Source organism: Protopterus annectens, chromosome 4.part1 (assembly GCF_019279795.1).
Source record: "Protopterus annectens isolate FY-2018-M chromosome 4.part1, PAN1.0, whole genome shotgun sequence".
Lineage (NCBI taxonomy): Eukaryota > Metazoa > Chordata > Ceratodontiformes > Protopteridae > Protopterus > Protopterus annectens.
Genome location: NC_056734.1, coordinates 483840544 through 483865757, shown reverse-complemented (window position 1 = coordinate 483865757; position 25214 = coordinate 483840544). Strand labels below are relative to the sequence as shown.

At 39.6% G+C, this 25214-nt stretch overlaps 1 protein-coding gene across 1 annotated transcript in view; it reads right to left on the bottom strand.

The window, feature by feature from the left end:
* PDCD1 (programmed cell death 1) overlaps positions 1–25214 on the bottom strand; it is a 128760-nt gene that overhangs the window by 64013 nt on the left and 39533 nt on the right. The gene's annotated exons all lie outside the window — the stretch shown is intronic.

Here is a 25214-nt window from a genome sequence, read left to right as displayed (position 1 = left end):
AAGCATTAGTAAACAATTAATACATGGCATATTGAAAATGTATTTCTGCTGTCCCTTGTTTCTACTTCATTTTGAATCATGAGAAGATTTATCCACACACACAGTCCCCCTGATGAACATGTATCTGGTCAACTCATCAGTTTTAACTGACATTCACAATGTAAAATGTTTTGTGCATTAGCTTAATTGTTAACATTTATTCAGCATGCTTATTCTTGTAGCTGTTTCAAAAAACATTGAAATTATTTTCCTTGTTAATTTGTGTTTAACATAACAAGAAAAACTAATTTAAATGTTTAAGTGGGATGCTAGAAGACACTGCTGTGTGATTAAATTTAAATTGGGTTTATATACTTATTTTTTTCTTGTTTTTCTTTTATTATATCATGGTACTATTTTATTGAACATGATTTTGAGTTTTAAAAGTTGTAAATTAGGGCAGAAAGCAAATTGTGTGCTCCTTTTAATGAGGTCTAAAAGAGATAATTGCTCATGAATTCCTGGAGGAGATATAATTTGGTCATTTTGTCTGACGTAATAGAGAACACCAGTTTAATGTTTCCTTGAGACACCTGACAGAACACGCTGTTCAGACCATCTTGGTGTGTATACATATTGTTTTCTTCTAGTTTTTCTCTCATTTTATTGCAACAGTATTTTAATTAGTTGTTTTAGTTCAGTATTAAAAGATGTAGGTTTACATGAGGTCTCTAGAGATTAATTACTTATGAATTGTAGTTGTTGTTGCATCTTTCGGCTTTTCCCGGTTAGGGGTCGCCACAGCGGAACTCCGGTCCGCTAATTATTGGCAGTAGATTTTTATGTGCCGAGTTGCTGGCCCTGACGCACAACCTTCAAAGAAGGTACGTCCATTCATGCATGTCTCCACACAGAAATGCTCTAGCTGAGAATAGAACAGGACAATGTCTTACTGTGAGGCAACAACGCTACCGCAGCACCACCACCACAGATTACTTATGAATTATGAATTGTAGTAAGAACTGGAAAATAGTTTCTATGTTTAAACTGAATAACCATCCTTACTGAAATATACTATCTTCATAGTCTTACAACCACAGAGGAATGAGAAGGCACCACACACACATTGAAGCACTGCTGGAGTGCAATCACAAACTGCTAGAGATGGGGTAGAATCTGAGGGTGGGCACTGGCACTGTATAAAAAGGTCTTCTAGACTTACATGACTTGCTCTGCAATTCCTATGATCCTATGTTCTTAAAACACAGCAGCAGTGATTATCCATAGTTTTCAGTTTTTTATGAATTGTGATTCAGTAAAATGTGCTTCTATTAAAATGAGTTTTCAGTGAATTTGTTTCAATGATTTATGGTTCAATGAAAATGGCATTTGATAAAATGAATGGTTGCTGTGTTTAACTATGTTTTTGAACACCCTGTTGATTAGCAATTAGTTCAACTGTGTGTTGAGTGGCTAAAGAGAGAAAAATTGTTGAGTGTGGTATTCACTGAAAGCAGAGCTTTTGAGTACTTGTTTTTATGGTAATTGGCTGGGGTGAGAATGTATGTGAATATTTGTGAGTTATGATTATAATAAGATTAGATAAGGGGATATATTAAGGTGTGTGTATGTGTGTGTGTGTGTGTGTGTGTGTGTGTGTGTGTGTGTGTGTGTGTGTGTGTGTGTGTGTGTGTGTGTGTGTGTGTGTGTGTGTGTGTGTGTGTGTGTGTGTGTGTGTGTTCATGCATTTGCCGTTATTTGCTGGCTATGGTTAGCTCAAATTAAACAATTTGATACATTATCTAATTTCAAACAGGAATTGGATTTGGCACAAGGGATAGTGTTATAATCCCACAGTAAGAGGTTCCCTGGTTCAGTGCTCGGTTGGGGTGCCTTCTAGAGTCTGCATGTCCTCCTTATGTTTGAGTGGGTTTGAATTTTGGATAGGTATTCAAAAATCCATCCCTGGCTTGACATGCCTGGTCCTTCTCAAGAGAAGAGGTTCACTCTTAGAGTGTGGTATTGGCAAGGTGTAAATGGTGTTAATACTCAGTTGCTTTGTATTTATCTACAGTAGTAGAGTGGTTAGTATTGTTTTCTCACAGCAACAGGTTCTCTGGTTCGATTCTTGGCTGGGGCACCTTCTGTGTGGAGTCTGCATGTCCTTCCTGTCTTTGTGTGGGTTTCCTCCCATGTTCCAAAGACATGTGTCTGGAGCATTTCTCTCCAGGGGTCTGCTGAAAATGGGATCTGTCCCATTTGGACTTTCCTGGTAAACAAATGTAAAATAAAATAAATAAATAATCAGTCCCAGTAAACAAATGTAAAATTAAATAAATAGTCAGAACTTTCAGAATGAGAGCTAAAGAAGGAAATGCGTATAGAATGCGCTTTGAATGTTTGAACTATGGCTAGTGTAACACATCTTGAATTCTTATTCTAGCTTTTTTTCAGCTGAACATTTTGTGAAGTTGCAAACAGATCCCTCCTGGGGACTCCAAAACTTGATATGACAAATGGAAAGACATAGAGACTTAGTAGCCCTTAGCATCCATCACAATCAGACTACTTTGTTTGTCTGCCAAATCATTTTTTTTGTCTGGAAGGTATATCATTGCTAACTTCAAGCTCAGAGTCAGTAATAACATCTAAAGCACCACAACCATCCTGTACAACTGATAAAAGTGGGTGTCTCCTTGTTTGTTTAACTACCAGACCACTGCGATGTTGCCTTACAGTGTTTGGAGAATCTCTAGTTTTAGGACCATATTGAAGTCCTTGACAGCTAGAGAAACAGAAAATTGCACTTCTAGGTTTCCATGAAATTTTGTCTATACACAACACATTCCCTACAGTTAAAAAATAAAGGAGGTTGGCATAATGGTTAAGGTGTTTACCTTAAGAACACAAAGTTCAGGGTTTGATTCTCACATAGGGTAATTGGCTAGGCTTAAAATAACCCTAAAGGGCAGCTAGCCTAGTACTAATCTATGAACTTCATTGTCTATGAACTATGAAGTTCATAAAGAAAAACACTGATATGAACTCCCCAGTCATGGACAAATGCAACTGTCATTAGCCCTTGACCTAGATGGGCATCCTTGAAATGCTTGCCCTAAGTCTTTCTGTACTCTCCCTCTCCTTCACTGAATCTCACTGGTCAGTGAAGGAGTCAAAAGAAAAATTTTGTTCAAGGCATCTTCCTCCTGATTCCAGAGGTTCCTGAGACACCACTGCAGTTAAAAATGTTCAGTTATATATTATAGTCTGAACTTTCAAGAAGTTCCTGCAGGAGAGTTTTTCCAGATTAGTAGTGAGTTAATGCAAAGTAATACTGTATGTTTTGAATTCAAGCCATCATTGGAAATTCTCTTTTCTTTATGAAGTTTAAAACTGTACCCAGAGTTTCCTTGTGGCCTGGGACTAGGTCTGTATTTCTCTTATTTGTAGTCAGCCTTAAAGATTCGAAAAAGGGAATTACCACATTCAGGTGTTCCACAAAATGTTCATGAGATTAAGTCAATAACAATGAGTGAGATAAAGGAAAATGTGAAGGCCCTTCAGCCTGAACATTTTTACTTCTAGTGCAAGGAGCAAATGACCATGACAAGCCCAGATAGGAACACCCCTAAAAGAGACTTTTGGGTCCCCCACATGAAATATCAGACACCTCCTTAATGGTTTGAACACTGTAACCTGCCAACCAACATTCCTCAAATCCAGAGTAGCTCCTTTCCATAAGAGAGAAAGGAGGGAATGAAGAGTGACAATCCTGAACTTCTTCACTTTGAAAAACTTATGTGAAAGGTCTAGAATAGCCTCTTGCTGTCTTCCTTGCTGGGTATCAGAAAGAACCTTGAATAATATTCTTTTTATTTGCTGTAAGAAGGAAATGCCTTAATGCATCTTTCATAGGAACGCCAACCTTAGTTAGAGTTTTGCTCTAACTGTTACTGCTGCATACCCCACTGGAAGCAGAATGTACTTATCAGAAACACAAACTGTATCCATTATACGGGAGTAAAGAAATGCCATAAATTGCAGCAAGAACGTTTCCAAAATACAGTTCTAAACAATAGCTCATTATGAGGTTCCATTTTAGCAAAGATTATTCTGCCTTTATACAGTTACAACTCTGGGGAAAGAACATCTCATCTGTTATGACATTTAATATTCTGTGCCCTGTCATCAGTACATTCCTTAGCATGGACAATCCTGAATGAGAGGATGTCTCCAAATGCACCATTGCTCAGTAGAAAGAGGGCCCTGAGGACTATTCCTGCATTAGTCGACTCATATTTTCTGAATGTGTCTATCACTTGATCAAGCTTGGTTCCTACATATGGCTTTGTGCACTGCACATCTGAAAGCATGAAAAGTACTATGACATACACATTTAGTTATAACACACTAGTCATAGGTGACTGTATAGTCAGGCACACTGATGTCCCACTCTCCAGACTGAACAAGGAGAAAATTACAGTCAGCTGCCTGTCAGGTGCTAGGATCCGCCACATAACACATGCACTCAAGTCACTCCACAACAAGTACAAATATGACTCTGTCATTGTCCATTTTGGAGTGAATGACTTGAGACGTACCTCCCTGGACTACATGAAAAGAGACATGAAAGAGCTCTCGGATCATGTGGCCCAGGCAGGTATGACCCCAGCCCAGAGTAGCATCCCGCCTTTGCCCAGAATGATACCACAATATAAGGACAAAATGATTGACTTCAACAATTGGCTAAGCTTCTGGTGTTATTCAAAGGGGATCCGGTATCTGTCTGCCTGGGATGACATGATCGACAGACCACGATGCTTTGCCAGAGATGGTCTGCACCTGCCGCCCCTGGGATTCAGGTTACTGGCTAAGGCTCTTGCCACCCCATATAGTGCCTTTTTTAGGCAAAGTTCAAAGGATAAAACCACCACCATAACAGGTACAAGCATGCAAAATCTGAAGGTAATGCTACTCAATGCTAGAAGTCTAAACCTCAAAATGCACTCTCTCTAGGCACTCCTAAAAATGGAGAACATCGATATCTGTGCAGTAACTGAGACCTGGTTTAAGGCTCCAGAGAGCACCCCTGCAATACCAGGCTATTACTCTTACCACACTTTTCAACCACCAAACCAGGATCAAAACACGAAACGTGGAGGAGTGTCCATATTCACCAAGGATATTCACACCACCAGGCTAGTTGCCCAACACAAAGCATCTCAAATTCTCCAGGTGCAACTAACACTAGGTAAGACTGCAGTCCAAATTGTAGCTTGATACAGATCCCCCACCATGCCCCAAGATTCTCACTACACCTTTTTAAACATACTGGAAAATATTAAGATACAACCAAACACCCTAATACTAGGTGACTTCAACTACCCTGCCATTAACTGTGAAAATTACTCATGTACCAACACCTTTGCCCATTGGTTCTTGGAATTCATAAATTCCAATGCCCTGGATCAACTAACTAATCCATTGTCCCACCAGAGGCTTCAATATCCTAGTCCCGGTCATTACCAACATGGGAGATAGGTCAGAACATAAGCTAATCACCCTTAGCATCCACATCTCAACCCCACCCCCCAGTAAGGAAAACCCCATAAAAAATTTCTCCAAAGCCAACTTCATGCTACTCAAGTCAGAAGTGACAAACTTCGTGACACACATGCAGATGGGAACTGAAAGTTCAACTGCTGAGTCCTACACTAAGGCACTGTACGAGCACATCCACTCATGCATGAATTGTGCTATCCCAAATAGAACCAAGATGCTCTCCTCCAAAAAAATAAAGCCAAACTGGTGGTCCCCTGCCATAAACAAACTTTACAACAAAAGGAAGAAACTGTTGCAGAAAAGAGGAAAATCCCAGGATGCAAAAAACTCCCTTACCAGCCTCAGTAAGAAGCTGAGATCCCTCATAAAATCCTCCAAAACTAGTTATGAAAATAAAATTGCCAAAGATTCCAAAGACAACCACAAGGCATTCTATAACTATGTCAAGAATCTAAATGGCAATGCTCAGATCTGCTCTGAGCTACAACAGAATGGCATTAAATATACTGATCCCAAGGATATTGCCAGTATCCTGGCAGATCAATTCAGTGCCAACTTCACCCCCTCTCACCCCCTAAATGGCCCATCTCAATACCGGAAGATTGCCAAATTCTGGTAATAATGGCCACACAGGTAAAAAACGCACTCCCCAAAGCTAAGAATACAGCATCCATGGGACCAGATGACATCCCAGGCTGTGTACTACATGAACTACAAAATGAACTGGCACCTCACTTAAGTGTCATGTTTAATCATAGCCTAACCTCAGGCTTCGTGCCCACTGAGTGGCGCACAGCTACAGTTATCCCATTCCACAAGGGAGGATTCACCTTGGATCCTGGGAACTCCCGCCCCATCAGTCTGATGAGCCTGATCTGCAAGGCCATGCAATGTATTATCATGGAACTTATAAACAAAGACATTGGCAACCTTCAAACACTGGACCCCACCCAGTTTGGGTTCGTGAAGGGCTGATCTTGTCTCTTGAACCTGATTGACTTCTTCAAATCAGTCTTCAGAGCCATGGATGAGGGTAAGGCAGTCCACAGAGCCTATCTGGACCTCACCAAGGCCTTTGATACCATTCCCCACTCTGGAATCATAGATAAACTTACTAAGCTGGGCAGTAATCACTACATCACTTAATGGGTTGCCAACTGGCTTATTGACAGAACCCACACTGTAAAAGTAGCTGACTCCAAATCCAGTTCCAGACAAGTGACAAGTGGAGTACCTCAGGGTTCAGTCCTGGGACCACTCTTGTTTGGCATCTACTTCTCTGAAGTACAGGCCAATACTAAGGGACTCTGGCTAACAAAGTTCACAGATGACTGCAAACTGGGAGCCATTATTGAATCTGCAAATGATGTGGATACTCTACAAAAGGGCCTTACAGAAACTGATGCTTAGTGCCAGAGCCATGGGCTCAAGCTCAATGCCAAGAATTGTATAGTTATCTCCTTTGGGAAAAAACATGTACCCATGAATTACCACATAGGTGGCAGTACGCTAAACACCGAAAGTGTGATAAGAGACTTGGGGACACAGGTGGACAGTGGTCTCACCTTCGATAACCACATCGCCACAACAGTCAGGAAATCCTTCTATGTGGCACACCTCATCACTAAGGGCTTTTCATCCAGAAAAAAGGAGGTCATTGTCCCACTGTACTCATCCCTCATTAGACCCATTATAGAAGACAATGCCCCATTTGGTATGTACCTCTCAAGACACCTGCAACAACTGGAAAGGCCGCAGAAATACCTCACTGAAAGAATCACAGGCCTAAAGCAGATGCCCTATGCTGACCACCTTAAAAAACTCCAGCTGTACTCTGTCGCATATCGTCTACTCAGAGGTGATCTCTGCTTAACATACAAGGCCATGTTAAACCCAGAGCTGATGGACATGCTACACTTAAAGAAATCCCAATCCCTCAGAGCCACACGCTCCAGGGATCTAAACCTTGTCATCACAATAAACAAAACATGCTGGAGGAATAGGTTCTTGTCCCAGAGACTCCCCAGACTCTGAAATAGACTGCCCATACATGTCAAGTAGAGCTGCTCTTTGGCCCTCTTCTAAGGAACCTTGATAATTGGATGGGAGAAAGGAAATTCACCCCAGGATCACGTCAGTCACCCTACCAGACAGGGGTCCAGGAAGTAAATAGTGTGGGAAGAAATAGCCAGGGAATTGTTATGGCTAGACTTGTATAGGCCCTAGGGCTGATAGCCTAGTACCAACCTATAAACCTATTTATAGAAATGTAGAAGCATATCACATGATGTATGCAAAATATCCAGAACTTTAGAGTCATCAACATTCAGTGACAGATCCTTCAAAGTGGCCATTGCCTGATGGAGAAAACAACTCTCCTACAGAATCATATGTAGCAAAAGATTTAAAGATCACAACCCACTTCCTGTTATAAAATGCAATGTTCATATTTTTTGACTAAAGGAAAAGATAATTGATGTATCAGGGAACAATTGCCCATCAAACACCTTGGTGAGATTCTGCAGGTGGTGCTAGGGGCCATGTATGGTAATGTGCATGATTCTATAAAAATGCTATCACAGTGGGAGGAGGTGTGGAACTGCTAGAAGACTTTTCATAGGCTAAGAGGAAAATCCATTTTTCCTAGTTGCTAGGAGAATGGCTCCAGAAATTCACTTAGTTCTTCTTGTCAATAACACCTTAAAGAATGGTTAGATGGATGGGCATGGCGGTGTTATTTAATTAGGACAGGTGTCAGTGGAACAAATACATAAGAATGGAGGGAGGGAACATAATAGTCAGTACTCATGACGGCAACTATGGTATGTTTGTCTTTTCGGCTTTTCCCGGTAAGGGGTCGCCACAGCGGAACTCCGGTCCGCTAATGATTGACAGTCCCTTTTTATGGTGCCGAGTTGCCAGTCCAACGCCCAACCTTCAGCGAAGGCACACCCATTCATGCATGTCTTTCAAAAGCCACTTGACCGCGGGGAGGACATGCAGACTCCGCACAGAAGGCACTCCAGCCAAGAAGCGAATAGAAGAACCTCTTGCTGTGAGATAACAATGCTACCGCTGTAGCACCACATGAAATTAAATATTATTTGTGAACATGACATGCTTTTAGGGGTTTTAAGGTAAAAAGTATTGGCATCATGCTTTCTGATAGATTTCATGTATAATTAGTCATCAGAGAAGTACAGTATAACGTCCAGATAAGTAAAAGTCCACAGTATGCAGCCACAAGACGTTCATGGCTGTCTTCACTGAGTAACTACTATAATTAATCAATGTTTGAAAGATGCATTGACATGCAAAAATGTTATAAAATCAGACTAACATTTTCAGCAGATTAGGATTACTCAGTCCACTCTGCTTACCAATTGTTCTAAACAATAGCTTATTATGAGGTTCCATGTTAGTAAAGATAATTCTTCCAACAGCTTAGAGGAATTGCCTTAGGTTTTTTCCCTGCGTTCCTGAATTATTAAAATAGTTTTGGAAATTTTAGCTTTCTTAAGGAGGAAATTTGTTGCATACACAATCCCCTTTGTGAAAAAATATTGTCTTGAAAGAGAAAGATTTGTTGGCCTGAATCTGCCCAGGCTAATTTGATTTCATATACTGGCCTGAGTTCTACAGGTAATGGTCATGGAGAGATGAGAGAAACAGCATTGGCTTGCTCATCCCAGCAGTAGCTGGAAGGTAAGGTCTTGTTGCATGTTTGTTACCTCTCAGACTGATAAATGTTGGCTCATATAAATCAAACAGGAACTGGGCTTGGACTACTAAGGTAGAGCAAATGTGGTACAGCTAGGTTGGGTGTGTGGAACAATTGCATGCCTCTGATATCGCAGGATCTGCTGTGGCACTTCCCAAGCTGGCAGTCTTAGGGAGTAGGCTAATTTATCCAGAAAAATCTGAACTTCCCTGGATGATGGTCCACCACCACAATTTGACTCTCACTCTATATAAGCAGTAGTTATAACTGGCTGGGATACAGGAATAAGTGGGTCAGTAAGGCCATTGTGTGGACTAGACAATCTGATTTTGAGTATCCAAACTACTTACTCATTATTTGTTTTAAATTATCTCCACTGCATATCTCTCAACTTCTTAGCACAAGAAACCTTGACAAAGTCTAAAATTATGGAGAGACAAAAGCCCAAAAATAGGGATGGATTTTAGATATTGCTCTTATAAACTTAGAAAGTTGATAGAATAATAGTATTTGTGCTAGCATGCATTTTCCTAATAGCTATCAGTTCTGAAACTCAAATGTATGTCATTATTTAGTGACTGCAGTACACAGTAATTTGCCAGAAAACCACAAATTTATGAGGAAATGACCAAAAATATGAGGCAAAAATCTGGGCATTCTATGAAAATCTGGACAGTTGAGAGGTAAGCTCCACTGTGTCTTCAAAATGAAATTTCATATTTTTATACATTTTATTTAGAAGTTTGGTCTACTCTGTTGTATGTAACTCTTTGTTTTCCAATAAGCAATGAAAACTTATATTCTTTAATATCTTACAAACCATACATAAAAGAAATGTAAAACTGCAAAGTTATGTAGAAGAAACTCAATTTTATATTAATAATGATTTAAAGATCTAAAACATATTACTGAGCCTATGTTTTATTTTGAGAAAAGAAATGCCATAAATTGCAGCAAAAATATTTCCAGTGTCAGTAATTGTGCTGTCTAGACCCATGGTATCAGTAGCAAAATTATTCCTGTAGGGAATTGCTTTCTAGTGACAACCCATAAGTCACCAACGTAAAACTCCACAGCAAGACAGTAAACTCCAAAATTCTATTGTAAAACCAGTTTCACCAACAGTAATTCACCAATGGTAAGCACTATATGAGTATTGCTATGACATAAGTAAACATAAATCTACAAATGCCCTAGCTAAATCCGTCTATATTACATAATCGAACTTTTAACATTTTGAACGTCATATGGTTGACACCATATGATTGAACTTTTAAAAGTTTGAAAATGTAATAAAAAAAAATAAAACAAACAATAACCTACCTGAACAGTTTAAGAAGGAGGGCAAGGCCTCCTGCACCACCCCGCTCTTTAAATATACCAACTCTGAGATTGCACTACAGTGCAGAAAAGGGAAATCTTCACATTCCACACTGTACAGAGATGTCGGTTAAAATGTTCGCACTTTTAAAAGTTCGATCATATGGTGTCGACCATATAACATTCGAACTTTTTAAGAGATTGACAATGTGATATAGACCCTAGCTAAACATTTAGATGCATATGGAAATCATGGCTTTTCATTTTTTTATTTTGGAGCAGGTGGAAAAATATCCTAGGGGTGGTCCTTGGCCAATTATCTTGGAACAGAGGGAATTGTGGTGTCAATTATTTTTGAATGCCTCATCCTGGCCTGGATTAAATGACATTATTAGTATAAGTAGTGTATTGAAAATGAAAGCATACGAGAGATAAGATTTGACATGTGCATTTAGTTGTATATATAGATATATAACACACACACACATACACACACACACACACACACATATATATATATATATATATATATATATATATATATATATATATGTATAAATATATACATATGCGCATTTAAACATATTTTAAATATTTTATAGGGTCAAGTTTTTTTATTATTAAATAATGTTTAATTGATTTTTGTAATTGTTTAATTAGTATGTGATTTGCAGGGGTATAAATATTGTAGGTGGGGTTAATGCATTTAATTTATTTGGTCTGAAGAAGTCTGTATTAGGAGACAAAAGTGCTTACTGTTGGTGAAATTGGTTTTACAATAACATTTTGGAGTTTACTGTCTTGCTGTGGAGTTTTACTTTGGTGCTCTAAGAGTTTGTCAGCTGTGAACAGTGATTTGTGTTGCAATGACAACCAGCAGTCCTAAAACTTCAGATATTTTTAATATTGCTGCTGAACTGAGTGCTGTACAAAGTTGCCTGCACAATTTAACTGCTTTGGTTCAGCAGTTTACACAGGACTCAAAAAACAGTGGGGTGGAAATGAGTTCACAAGGCGGTAGCTCGCAGCTGTTGTCTGCAATGGAATTACTACCAGGTCAACAGCAACTCTTGGAGTAACAAGTGTGTGCCCCACATATCAATTCATTACATAGCGAGATTGTTCAACACAGAAGCTTGGACAGCTGGTTAAGCTCTACTGTATCATTGGGGGGGGGGGGGTATCTGAAAGAGGGATGAGTACAATGGACCAGCAATTAGACCTGTTTCAGCATAAACACTTATGCTATCATAACTTTCAACTTGAAAATACATATTTGCTGGAATGTATTAAGGTGCAACAAGTACCGAAGGGACCGAGATGGATAGTTACAAGTATCCTCTATCCATGAGAGCCATTGATGATAAACCAGGGGTGAATATGTGGTTACCTATCCATTTGTCCAACTTATGTTTGAATAGAGTAACAGAAGTACTCTGCTTTATGTGGAGGGGTAGCCAGCTCCATAGAAGTGGTATTCTCTGTGCTACATACCTGTTTTATTAGCATGTTCTGTTAATCTTGCAAAAGAGGTTGAGGTCCCTTCAGTGGGTGTTTCTGATACCATTCTACTCCTAAATGTGTAAATAGGTCTGACTGACCATGGTCTGTTGAGGATCTATGCATGAGGCAGAGGTTGCCTCTCAATAGTCTGTATGATACTGAGAAAACAGAAAAGCATTTGAGATGGTCTGCAGAGTTTTTTTATTTTATGATTTAGGCCCTTGCTTATTTTTAGTGAGGAAACACTGGGGTCATTCCAGCCTTGAGCGGTGTCTGGACAGGTATATACTAAAAGGGGCATTTTACTTAATGATCAGTCTAACTAGTGCCAAGTACAGAGGAGCAATTACATCCGGGATTTGGATACCACACTCTGTGCAATGCAAAAGGACTTCCTTAAAATAGTGGATATGTGGCGATCAAATAACAGTTCATGATCAACATAAGTTCCCAGATCTCTAACTACAGGATCAGATTTGAGAGATGTGTGGTCAATGTGATACTTACAGAAGGAGTCATGCTTGCTAAAGGATACTATTATACATTTCTTAGCATTTACTTTCAGTTCATGCTTTTGCAACCACTATTTGTTTGGGGAAGGTCCTCTTATAGGATCATAATGTCCTCCAGGAAGTTTGTAATATCACTGACTTAGCAGTCAGCTGCAAACGTGATCAGCCACAATCCTTAACATTAGCTTTGACCTGTGAGAAGTAAATGCTAAAGAGATGAGGTCCAGGGATTGAACCCTGGTGTACTCCACTAGTGACAGGTCTTTTGTAGGAGGTTTTGCTGCCAACCCTTACTTGCTGTGTTCTAGTTGTGAGACAATTTGCTATCCAGCAAGTTACATAAGGGGTTAACATTTAGCTGGAGGAGTTTATCTGTGATGCCTCTGTGTGGGATGATGTCAAACACCTTTGCAAGGTCCAGCTACACAATGTGTAGCGATTTGCCCTTGTCCATTGCCTCAAAGACGTTTTCAAAGAAGTCAACCAGGTTAAGTAGACAGGACTTCCCACTGATGAATCCAAACTGGGTTGAGTTGAGAGTGTGTAGGTCACCTATGTCCCTGTTTATAGGTTCCATAATGACCCTTTCTGTCGGCTTACAGATGAGTAGAGTTAGAGAAGCACACTGTTTTATGAGGAGGGGAAGCCAGTTCATAGGAGTGCTGAGGCTTATGGGTCTGTAATTATCCAGATATGTTGCAGCCCCACTTTTATGCAAAGGAATGACTGTCATGTCCATCATTCATCCTGAAAAAAGCCAAGGCTAATATTGAATAGCCTCTGTAGGGGGTCTGACAATTTTTGTTTTAGCCTAGCCAGATGGCAGCCTGGTATGTTATCTGGCCCCCAAGCAGTACACAAGTCTACATAAGCCATGGAATCACTGAGGTGGAAGGAGGCTTTTTAATTTAGTTAGATACAAGTTTGCCTTTGCATTGTCTCTCAGTACTGAGGTATTGGAGGATGCTTCTGGCTTCAGTCTTAAGGTGAATGTGAATGACTTGTGGTCTTATTTGACCAGGGAGGAAGTTACAAGAAGGAGCAGAGCTGTTCCATATTAGTAGTAGTCTTCTTTTGACTTTTCCTGGTTAGGGGTCGCCACAGCGGAACTCCGGTCCGCTAATGATTGGTAGTTGATTTTTACGTGCCGAGTTACCAGCCCTGACGCACAACCTTCAATGAAGGTATGCCCATTCACACAAGTATGGATCAAATTCAAGATTTTGTCAGCCCTGGGTAGGGTGTGGACTAACTGCTCCATGGAATTTGTATTTATGAAGTCCTGACATCTCTGGGCATACATGTCTGAGGATGTTTAAGTCTCCCAATTCATACTGAGATAGTTGAAGTCTATTATGGGAATGGTGTTTGGTTTAATACATAGAGACTCCATAATGACATTATACATTTAACTATACTTCCTAAGTTTTTCATGACATTTATGCAGATATGCAAATATTGCTGGTATCCACAACTACCATTATAAAAAAATCATTTTAACAAGATCATTTGAGGATTTCACAGGCAACACATACATGTGCACAGTGATATAGCTTAATTGCAAATTATTTATTTTTCTTTTTTACTTGGGGACTGCTAAAAAAAAAACATGAAACACACACACACACACACACACACACACACACACACACACACACACACACGCACGCACACACACACACACACACACACAAACACACGCACACACACGTGCACACATTTTCACTCAAAAGAATAAAAAACATTTTTAGAGCTATGGATGTGGATTATGGCTTATAACTTCAATGATTCTGGTAGTCACAAGACATTCTGCTCCTCTTGCCTTGATAACGTAGCTCAAATTAAGACACAACCACTGTAGGTTGTTTTGATACGATAAGAATTGTAAGGCAGTGTGAGATGAGTTTTTTGTCAAATGTATTGTTTCTTTCTCTTAGTTTCATAGGTAAGTACTAGACTGGCTGTCTTTGCTGGCCATTTTAAGCCTAGTCATTTTCCCTTTTTGTGCTCAAAATAACCAATCCCATTTGGTTATAGATTGGCCTTGCCCATTCCATGGTCAATAATTATATATTACCTATAATAAAAATAACTGAGATCATAGATAATTTGAGGGGACCCATGCATGGGATAAACCATTTAGGAGCTGCATCTGTCTATAAGACTCCTTAATTTATAATGCATCCTCCTTAAAATGGAAAGTGCCATAGCTCTGACACATTGAGGTATTATATGAAAGCAGTACTGCTTGATTGGAGGGCATTACAGGAAACTAAAATATATCTAGGTGGTGTTGTTAGGCCCAGCACTACAAGTATAGGGCCTCCTTACCATTAAAATGTCCATTATTTTCCTGTAATGCCCACCCCGGAGGACATTACTGTTCTTAGAAAATGGCAACAATGGAGTTGGTCTATATTGTTTTATATTTATTTTTATAAGTGGTTCACCGAATGTGAGTGTAAGTATGGATCATTTAAATTTGATTTTTAAAGGCTGCTGGTTTGTTATTTGTTGTTATGGATTTAGATTTGTTAGAAAAAAGTCTGTCTTTGTAAGGATGTTTTTTTTCTTGTTTATATGAATATACTGTACTTCATGTACAATAAATATTTTCTTGTTTTTTTCTATGTCTATGAATATATGCTGTGATTCATGTATGAGAAACAGTCTATTATTTCAAAGGTTGATAAGTTCATAGAGTATTACTAGGCCAACAGCTCAAGTGTCCTTACAAGCCTAGCCATTATTACCCAAATTTTACCCTATTTTCAATCCTTAAGGGCTGGAGGATAGCTTATGTTTGTGCCTGTGTCCATAAGGGACTTGGTAGGCACCCTAGGGGTGAATTCATGATTCCCCATTCATTGATCCAAACTGCATTTGAAATGGGTTAGGGAAGGGCTTTGTTTTACCTGAAAAGGAAGCCTGTTCCAAAGAAGGGGTAATGTTTGAGACACACATCTGTCCCACCAGCATGTTTTGTTCATGTCACAGATCCTTAGATTGGGCCCTCATGCAGTTTGTCTTGTGAATGCGTAACAGTTCCATCAAGGCTGGATTTGAGAGTGCCTTGTACATTAGGCGTAGATCATCCCTTAATAGTTAGCAGAAGACAAAGTAAAGGGATAAAGCTTTTAGTCAATCCACATAGGACATGTTGTTTACACTCTGTAGATTTTTAGTAAAGAATATCTGAGGCTACTCCAGCTGTTGCAAATGCCTGGTCAAGTACATGCTGAAAGGTGCATTGTGCTCGATTAGTGGCCTGATGAAGGCCGAGTATAGTGGGGCTATAACTTCCTTGCATCTGGATGTCATGCCTATACTTATAAGCTGTGCCACCCAGAAGGACTTCCTCACCACTGTGGGCACTAGTGTTCAAATTTCAGGCTACTATCTATCTGTGTACCTAGATCTTTCACCTCTGAGTCCACTCTTAGGGGTGTGCTATTAATGTTGTAATCTGCAGGGGTACTTGACTTCCCAAATGACATGATTATGCATTTTTTTTGCATTTAATTTTAGGCCATGGCTCTGGCATCAATCATTTGTCTTGGTCAGACCCTTCTGAAGGATAGCTACATTATTATGGGATTAGATGATTGCCCTTAACTTGCAGTAATCAGCGAACTTTGTCAGCTTAAGGCCTTCCACATCAGCCTTGACTTCAGAGAAGTACATTTCAACTAGGAGTTGTCCCACCACTGAACCTTGTGGTACACCACTAGTAACTGGTCTCTTGCTGGATCTGGGTTCTCCCACTGTAGTAACATGTGTCCTATTCTTTAGCCATTTGGTTATTTGTCTGATGATGTTCCCAGTTTTCTGAATATATCTATAGTACGTGAGTGAAGAATTGTATCAAATGCCTTAGCCAGGTCATAATAGGCAGTATACACTGTTTTATCTTCATCCATGGCCCTAAAGACTTTCTCACAAAGGTTCATCAGACTTAACAGGCACAATGTGCCCTTCCCAAAGCAGAACTGAGTTGGGCCCAGTGTTTAGAGGTTTCTGATATCATTATCTATCAGGTCTATGATTATTCTTTCCATGGCCTTGCATACAACACTAGTCAAATATGGGTTTGTAATTTCCTGGGTCTGTTGATGGTCTCCCTTTATGCAGAGGGATGACTGTTGCCGTACTGCACTCTATCAGGACAAAGCCACTCTGGAGGCTATAGTTAAATAGAGATTCTAGTGGGCCCGATAGGTCCTGTTCTTAAGCTACTGAATAGGCATCCTGGAATATTGTCAGGGTCCATCAAAGTTGTATTTTTAGCTGTAGAGAGTGCAGTGGTGACTTATTCTTTTGTGGTAACTGCTAGAGAAATGTTTCAAGGTATTTCTTGGGTGGTAAACAAAGGTGATGGGGAGGTGAAATATGAGCTGAATTTATTGGCCAACAGATTTGATATATCTTCTGGTGGGCATGGGTCATGCCATCTACAACTAACTGCACATTGTTGGGTGTTGGGCTGGGTACAGGTGATGTTGTCTGCAACTAACTCTGCACACTATTGGGTGTTGGGCTGGGTACAGGTGATATTGTCTGCAACTAACTCTCCATGCTGGGTGTTGGGCAGGGAACAGGTGATGTCGTCTGCAACTAACTCTGCACATTGCTGGGTGTTGGGCTGGGTACAGGTGATGTCGTCTACAACTAACTCTGCACATTGTTGGGTGTTGGGCTGGGTACAGGTGATATTGTCTGCAACTAACTCTGCACATTGGGTGTTGGGCAGGGAACAGGTAATGTTGTCTGCAACTAACTCTGCACATTGCTGGGTATTGCTGGGTACAGGTGATGTAGTCTACAACTAACTCTGCACATTGTTGGGTGTTGGGCTGGGTACAGGTAATGTCATCTTCAATTAAATTTGCACATTGTTGGGTGTTGGGCTGTGTACAGGTGATTGTCTACAACTAACTCTGCACGTTGTTGGGTGTTGGGCTGGGAACAGGTGATGCCATCTATAACTAACTCTGTACATTGTTGGGTGTTGGGCTGCTTACAAGTGATGTCATCTACAACTAACTGCACATTTTTGGTTGTTGGGCTGGGTACAGGTGATGCTGTCTACAACTAACTCTGCACATTGTTGGGTATTGGGCTGGGTACAGGTGATGTAGTCTACAACTAACTCTGCACATTGTTGGGTGTTGGGCTGGGTACAGGTAATGTCATCTTCAATTAAATTTGCACATTGTTGGGTGTTGGGCTGTGTACAGGTGATGTTGTCTACAACTAACTCTGCACGTTGTTGGGTGTTGGGCTGGGAACAGGTGATGCCATCTGTAACTAACTCTGTACATTGTTGGGTGTTGGGCTGCTTACAAGTGATGTCATCTACAACTAACTGCACAATTTTGGTTGTTGGGCTGGGTACAGGTGATGCTGTCTACAACTAACTCTGCACGTTGTTGGGTGTTGCTCTTTTATTTTATTTATTTATTAGTGTGGGTGTTGCTCTTAAGACTGTGGACATAACTGAAAATGCCTTATGTTATCCTTAGCTTGGGAGGCTACCTTTAAAGGCTTGGCTAGTCCCCTGATGTGGTGGTTTAGACTAATGTGAGTTTTTGCACTTATGTGCTCATTCTCTCTCTTTCTTACTTCTAGACAGGATTTTCTTTTCTTTGTTGTACAACCTATTTAAATAAGGGGTTCACCAAGGTGGCTTGTTTTTGTGGCTTGTCCTAGGCTTATTTTGGTCTAGTACTGCTGTTCCTTATGAAGTTGTTTATATGGTCATACAGTGCTTTTGTATATACCTCCACATAGGCTTCTGTGTTTTCTGGGTTTGGGGGAGCTTGGAAATTAATTATGCCATCGCTTAATAAGAGGTAGTTTAGAAAAATGCTTAAAGGTTTTGGGGTTAGGTGGGAGTTCCAGTTTTATATTTATTTCAAGACAGCCCACTTTGTGATCTTATCTAACCAGGGAGGACATTACACTTATGGGGCTGCAATGCTATCTCATATTTGTGAGTACCATGTATAGGATATTTATACCCCCAGTGGGAGCTCAGACTAGCTGCTCCAGGATATTTGCATTGACAACATCTAGAAATCTTTGAGCCTGCATGTTAGTGGTCATGTATGCTTCCCAGTTTACGGAGGGAATAATTAAAATCATCCGTGAGTAGGTTATCAGGCTGAATAGTAAGTGATTTTAGTAAATTCAGGTATGACGTGTGGTTTAAATGGTTCATGGTGGGGAACCTGTAGCTAGCAATGGACGGGATAATTAAAATCATCAGTGAGTTTGTTATCGGGCTGAATAGTAAGTGATTTTAGTAAATTCAGGTATGAGGTGTGGTTTAAATGGTTCATGGTGGGGAACCTGTAGCTAGCAAGGATATAATAAGGGATTTTTCCTATGGTTAGTTGGACATGGAGAAGCTCAAGCATGTCATATTATTTGATCAATCTTCAGGGGTGTTTATCCTTTACGTAGATGGGTACATCTTCACCTTTTCTCCTTTCATATGCAATGGGAGTTGAAGAAAGTGTGAAAGGCATTATAGCCTTGCACTGTTGGGGTGCTGTCCGTGGCTTTGGACCATGTCTCAGTAACTGCACAGATGCCAGCATTCTCCAGGGTGAAGAGTGCTTCCAGGGAGTGTAGTTTCTTTTTGAGATTCTTAGCATTGAGCAGTAATACCGTTAGCTTATCCTGAGTAGATTTTGCTATGTTGGAAAGTTTGTCTGTTTGACAATGCCAATAAAAGGCACAATAGGGTGGATAATGTGTTGGCTAATATTCAAAAGCCTAATGGTGACAAATGAAGACCATCCCTGACAAATCAGGCCTGTCAATTATGTTCTCCCAGACTGAAAAATATTATTCCCCTTTGGAATGACACCAGTAGCTAAGCCAATTATTAAAATCAGTCATCTCCTGTTGGTATTTTGGCATCATCCTTGGAGACCGTAGAATGCTTCTTAATGCTAGGCTCACACCTGCCTGTGACACATATATTGACAGCACAGTCATGCCTCTTTTCATGTAGTCTAGAGAGGTACATCTCAGGTCATTTACACCCACATGGACTATAACTGAGTCATACTGGTACTTGAGGTTTGGAGACCTGAGTGCTTGCTTGATCTGGTGAATCCTCACCCCTGACAGACAACTAACTGTAACCTTCTCCTTATCCAGCCTGGTGAGAGGGACATCAGAGTGTCTCAAAATGGAGTCTCCTATAACAAACATATTGGGTTGTGTGATGTTATGCCTTATGGGCTTGGTAGATGAGACACTATTAGATGTAGTTTTATGTGTACTGGTGGGAGTTGTCTTATTTGTGTGAATGAGGAGTTTCTGATGACTGCTTCTGGGAGGCCTTTGGAATTTGGGTAAGTTATATGTCAGCACCTCTGCATATGTGGGTCTATTTGTCTCATCCTTAGTAAGTGTGGCAAGTGTTGTGTGGGTGTCACTGACAACTTGTTTGGCATTTTTTGCATCTATATGTGAGAGTCTTGTCTCTGGTGACATTGTGTAACTACATCTCTCACATACTGTATTCCTTTGTTTCAGAATGAACTGGTTATCAGTGAACATGAGGCAATTCTACACTGCCTCAGGATGCCCATGTCCACTAAGCTAGGTGCAGAGATAGCAGGAAAGTGCCTACCCATGGTTGCAGGTCCTCAATATGTGCTTTGCAAGGGAACATAATGCGGGCTGTTTGCAATGGGACAAGGCATGGGTGCTTATGTAGTGTAATCTACACCTGGCCTATGTGGTGATGCTGCCAGTGTGCAAACCAGCTGCTGTTTGAGCAGCAATTGTTCTGAGTGGTGTAATAATGTAATCTAGAGCTAACTAAATGTGGTAATGCTGCTCGGAGTACAAACTAGTCACTCCTTTAGTAGCAGGGGACTGCAGAACATTTCAGAGGTAGTTTTTGTTGGGAAAAGTACAACTTTTAGTGATTGCTTTTATAAAAGGGCAGTACTAATCACTGCTGTATAAAGAGCAGTAAAAAGTGAGCTTTAAATTAGGTGTGGCCACAGGCCAATCAGGTAAGCACACAATAAGCTTTCCACCAACAATTCCCAGCTCACATGAAATCAGCCATCTTCTGGCACAAGACTGCACATTTTGACTCTCTTCATGTAAAATGACTGTTTTGGAGCACAATGGTTAAGGAACCACAAAAATCGATGCCTAAAAGCACCAAAACAGCAGATACAATGTATTTAGAATACTACAATTACAGAACAGCAGCTGTTAAAGCAATGGAAAAATGCAACTTAAAACTTCAAGCAAGTGCAGGAAGAAATAATAAATGACATTTCTATCATGCGTGTTTGTCCATGTAATATCAATAAATACAATTTTTCATAATTTATATGCTCTTCGGGTGTTCTGGTATATAATAATGAGAGTTACTCTGTAAAGGGGTAATGGAGGTCTGACACAGTGTTTTGGTGAGTCAGACATACATACAGGCAAACATAGTCACAGCATTTCCTGAACCATAATTGGCTGAATGGGAGTTAGGGACATGGTAATTTTTTAAAACTGTAGCTGTGGAGAACTAATGTACTGTCATGTGCTAAGAATTCTTCATGCATTTATATGAACTGTTAGCTACTTCTGATATGCATTTCAAGTTTTCTGTGTTTTAGGTACTAGTTCTTGTGCTTATTATGTCTATTGGGCTCACATGCTAGTAGCGTGTGACACGCTTGCTCACTGCCATTTGCTCTATATGGCAGTTGCCCTAACTCCTAGCCTGATCCTACTTATTTAGTTAGCTCTTTTACAATCCAGCCTTATTGAACGGTATGTCCCTACCAAAGCCCTAATTATAACCCTAAAACTCCCACCAAGTACCTAATCCTAATGTTTCCAATCATTCCTAAAACCTAAAATTCCACTCTGTGCTTCCTGACCTTAAACTCCCCTCCGAACCTTAACATTTCCCTCTAACTCCCTCAGACTAAAGCCTCTGATCAGTCCCTAACCCTAAACTCCCTTCCTGCTCCCTAACCTTAACCCTTCACTCTCCAAACCTAAATAACCTTCCTAATCATTTCCCGCAGCTGTCACACTTATCTTGCTTGATCTTGGTTACTGTTTCAAAGTTTGACACCTCCACTCTCTGCACAATTGCTGCACGTCACCTGAGTACCCAGTTGATTTTGAGTGCAAGTGGCAGGCCATGTGAGCTACAAGATACCAGGATCCCTGGCTTCAAGAGAGAGAGGGGGGGTCTTTGAATACTTGGAACCAGACACTTGTAGTAGAGCCACATTCTTTAGTAGACCAGCAAGTTTCCTAGTAATAGCAGATCCCAAACTCTGGGATGAGGCTTGCAAATCCTGCTTCAGATATGACTCTTGAACTACTCACATAATAAGGACAGCCTTGCTTTTTTTTCTGTCTTATTTTCTGACAGCTCAATTGACTTCAGTACTAGTATGTGTCTGTCCTATATGGTCAACATTTAATATTTTTTTCTTTTTTTCAGTGAAAGCCACAGGCAGTGATTGGAAAAATAATTGTACTTTAGGAAAAAAGTCTATTGATAGTGCATGGATTTAATACCACAACTAGGTTCTTCCTATACACCCATTTATAGTCCTGTGTGGTTTAATAGTGAATCACTTTGTAATCCTTTTTCTTAAAACAAGCACACACTTACAGAAAATGTGTTTTATAGATTGTGGAACAGAGTACATTTGATAAAAGATGGAGACTATAATTGAGGAAGCCAGTGACAATCCTAAGATAAAACAATTATTTTCGCTCTCTGCTTTCTGAAATGTTTCATTCACTGTAACAGAGAAAAAGATTGCTGGGTAATGCATATAAATAACTAGGCAGTGCTTGGCGATATTCCTTCACTTTCATGAACATGTTATCCAATTATGATTCATCAAGCACATCAAATGGTGACATTGCTGGCAGTTGACAAAAGTGCTGTCTCTTAGTTTTAGGACATGTTTCTTAGGAAATGTTATTGCAGGCTGGAGTTTTTATTTTCTTTGACCTGCACCGACATTTAATTTAGTGAAATGTATTTTGGTGGAGAGAGAGATATAGCCCTCTGAATGCAGGGTTCACCACCGCACATTAAATTTGTGTGTGTGTGTGTTTGTGCGTGTGTGTGTGTGTGTGTGTGTGTGTGTGTGTGTGTGTGTGTGTGTGTGTGTGTGTGTGTGTGTGTGTGTGTTTAATGTTGGATTTTTGCTTTTTTTCTAACACTGAAATGCTTGAATTCATACACATCAATATCAAGGAGTTTATTGCCAAAGAAAAGAAATTGATAGCTTTAGGTCAGCTAAATATGACAGACGTAACAGCTGTGTATTCTGTTAACATAAAATAAAGCATTAACAAATAAATATGAGATCCTGTTAATGTCATTTTAAGGTGAATGAATTCAAAGTTGTAGGAGCGGTTTTGAGTTAACAGAGTTCATTCTATATTGCACTATATTTCTTTTGCTCCTTGAATGAGCTTAGTTTATAGTAGATCATGTTTTGAACAATTAATCTCAAAACACAGGTTCAACTGTAAGATTCTAAAACTATCACTACTAGAGGCTAAGCAAAGTAGATGGGTTATATGGAGCATCCTTTTATGTGCCTAGCAGAATCCTGGTAGGTATACACTTTCAATGGCCTACACATACTAATAGAACAAACATCCTTTCGCATTCACAATTATTCTGTCCAGCCTGTTGCCACTACTGGACATTTACTTTATGGAGTGGGGCTGGGTATGGACTGCGCATTATTAAACTGGCTTACTGTCATCCATGAAAGAAAGAAAGATACAAAAGAAAAGAAGAAAAAAAGAATATGCAGAATACAGTATATAACTTTGATTGCAAGATCTGCAGAAAAGAAAGACATACATTAAAGAGAATGGAAGGGGTTGAGAGTGAGCAAAAATAGAAGGCTATAGCTTCTTCCAGCTGAAGTTCATACATAAGGTATACAATGAAAGCACTCCATGATCAGCCAATTGTACAGCATTAAATTTGCAGCCATACATGCAGAATACACACGCACACGTGCACATGCACGTACATGCATGCACACGCACACACATGAAGGATAAGCAAAAATGTGCAAGAACTATAAAATGATTGATCTTGGGAATACTATGCATTTATCTTAGCACATAATAAAATATTTTACATATCTTCCTTATCTTAGTCCTGTTTACCATTTTCAAATATTTGATTTAAATTAATGATATTAAGGTTATATGTGAATTGTGTAATAAATATGAAAATGTACTGCTTCTGTAAGCTTTTTCCCTTGTTTCTGGTTAAATGCCCTTTATGTGTGGCTGTGGATGTCACTCTTTAAACATCTGTTTGCATAACAGTAATAACCACTGATCATTCATAAGCATTGCATGGTGTTTTTCAATGGTTGTGAACATGATTTATACATTTGTATTGGTTTTGGCTTTGCCTTCTTGAACAAAGCACATTTTCCATGTGCAAGGTGAGCTGAGTGTCCATGGGTAATTTTTTTTACATTACCCCACTATTTACAATATTCCATAAACTGTGGGTGGTGGGATGACTATGTCTATGCATGTGATAGACTCAAAATTGGGAATGTTTTATTTAGCTATGAAACACTGAGTGGATCATAGACTTCAGCTTATGTTTAATGCTACATTGCTGGTAGTGTTCCACGGTCTGCTTAATTTGATGCTGCAAGTAGTAATGAACAACTTGCAATAGATATTTCATTTCATGTCAGTCATTTTTTAGTTATTCTGTTGGATTTGTTTACAGAAATTTGTTTTGACAGATTATTAAAAACTAAAATAACATTTAACAAGAAGCATTAATCTGCAACAAACTGCAGATCATCTCAATTCTCATATAAATGAATATACACTCAAAGCTGTTAGTCATCTGAATTAAGAAAGGAATGAACTCTGTATCATTTACTTAAAGACTGTTGCTAAATTTGATTAAAAATTACATTATATGTCCTTTTTATGAACTTGACAGATCTAGAATAATCATTTGTCATATTTTTTGTAATAATTGTTTTTGGTGTGTGTGTGTGTGTGTGTGTGTGTGTGTGTGTGTGTGTGTGTGTGTGTGTGTGTGTGTGTGTGCGTGTATGTGCGTGTGCGTCTGCGTCTCTATATACATGTGAAGATAGTGTTGGCAGTAACTGAATTACTATACTTACATGGCAATCAGACAGTAAATAGGTTTCATTTACTTGCTGAACTGGAAATATTTCAGCATGTCCTTGAAACTTCCTGAACACTCATCTCAGTAAAAAACTGAGCTACATCTTTTAAAGACAACGATTTTCCATTTCAGTTATTATGCCCTGAAATATGCCTTCTTTTTCTATGTGCTAGGTCTTTATTAGATTCTTAGAGCTTTTCAATAAACGCCACGTGTTTTACCGACAACAAATGGCTGCCTGAATCAGATGGTCTAATATTTGCTTACTTTCAGAAGTTCAGTAGTGGAAAGAACCTTGCACAAAAGCCAGAACAAATCAAAATCAAAATGAATGATGAATGCTACTGTGGTTACCAATGTATTCAACTAACTATATATTGTAACAGATGCAGCTACACTATGACCAAAAGGCAAATGA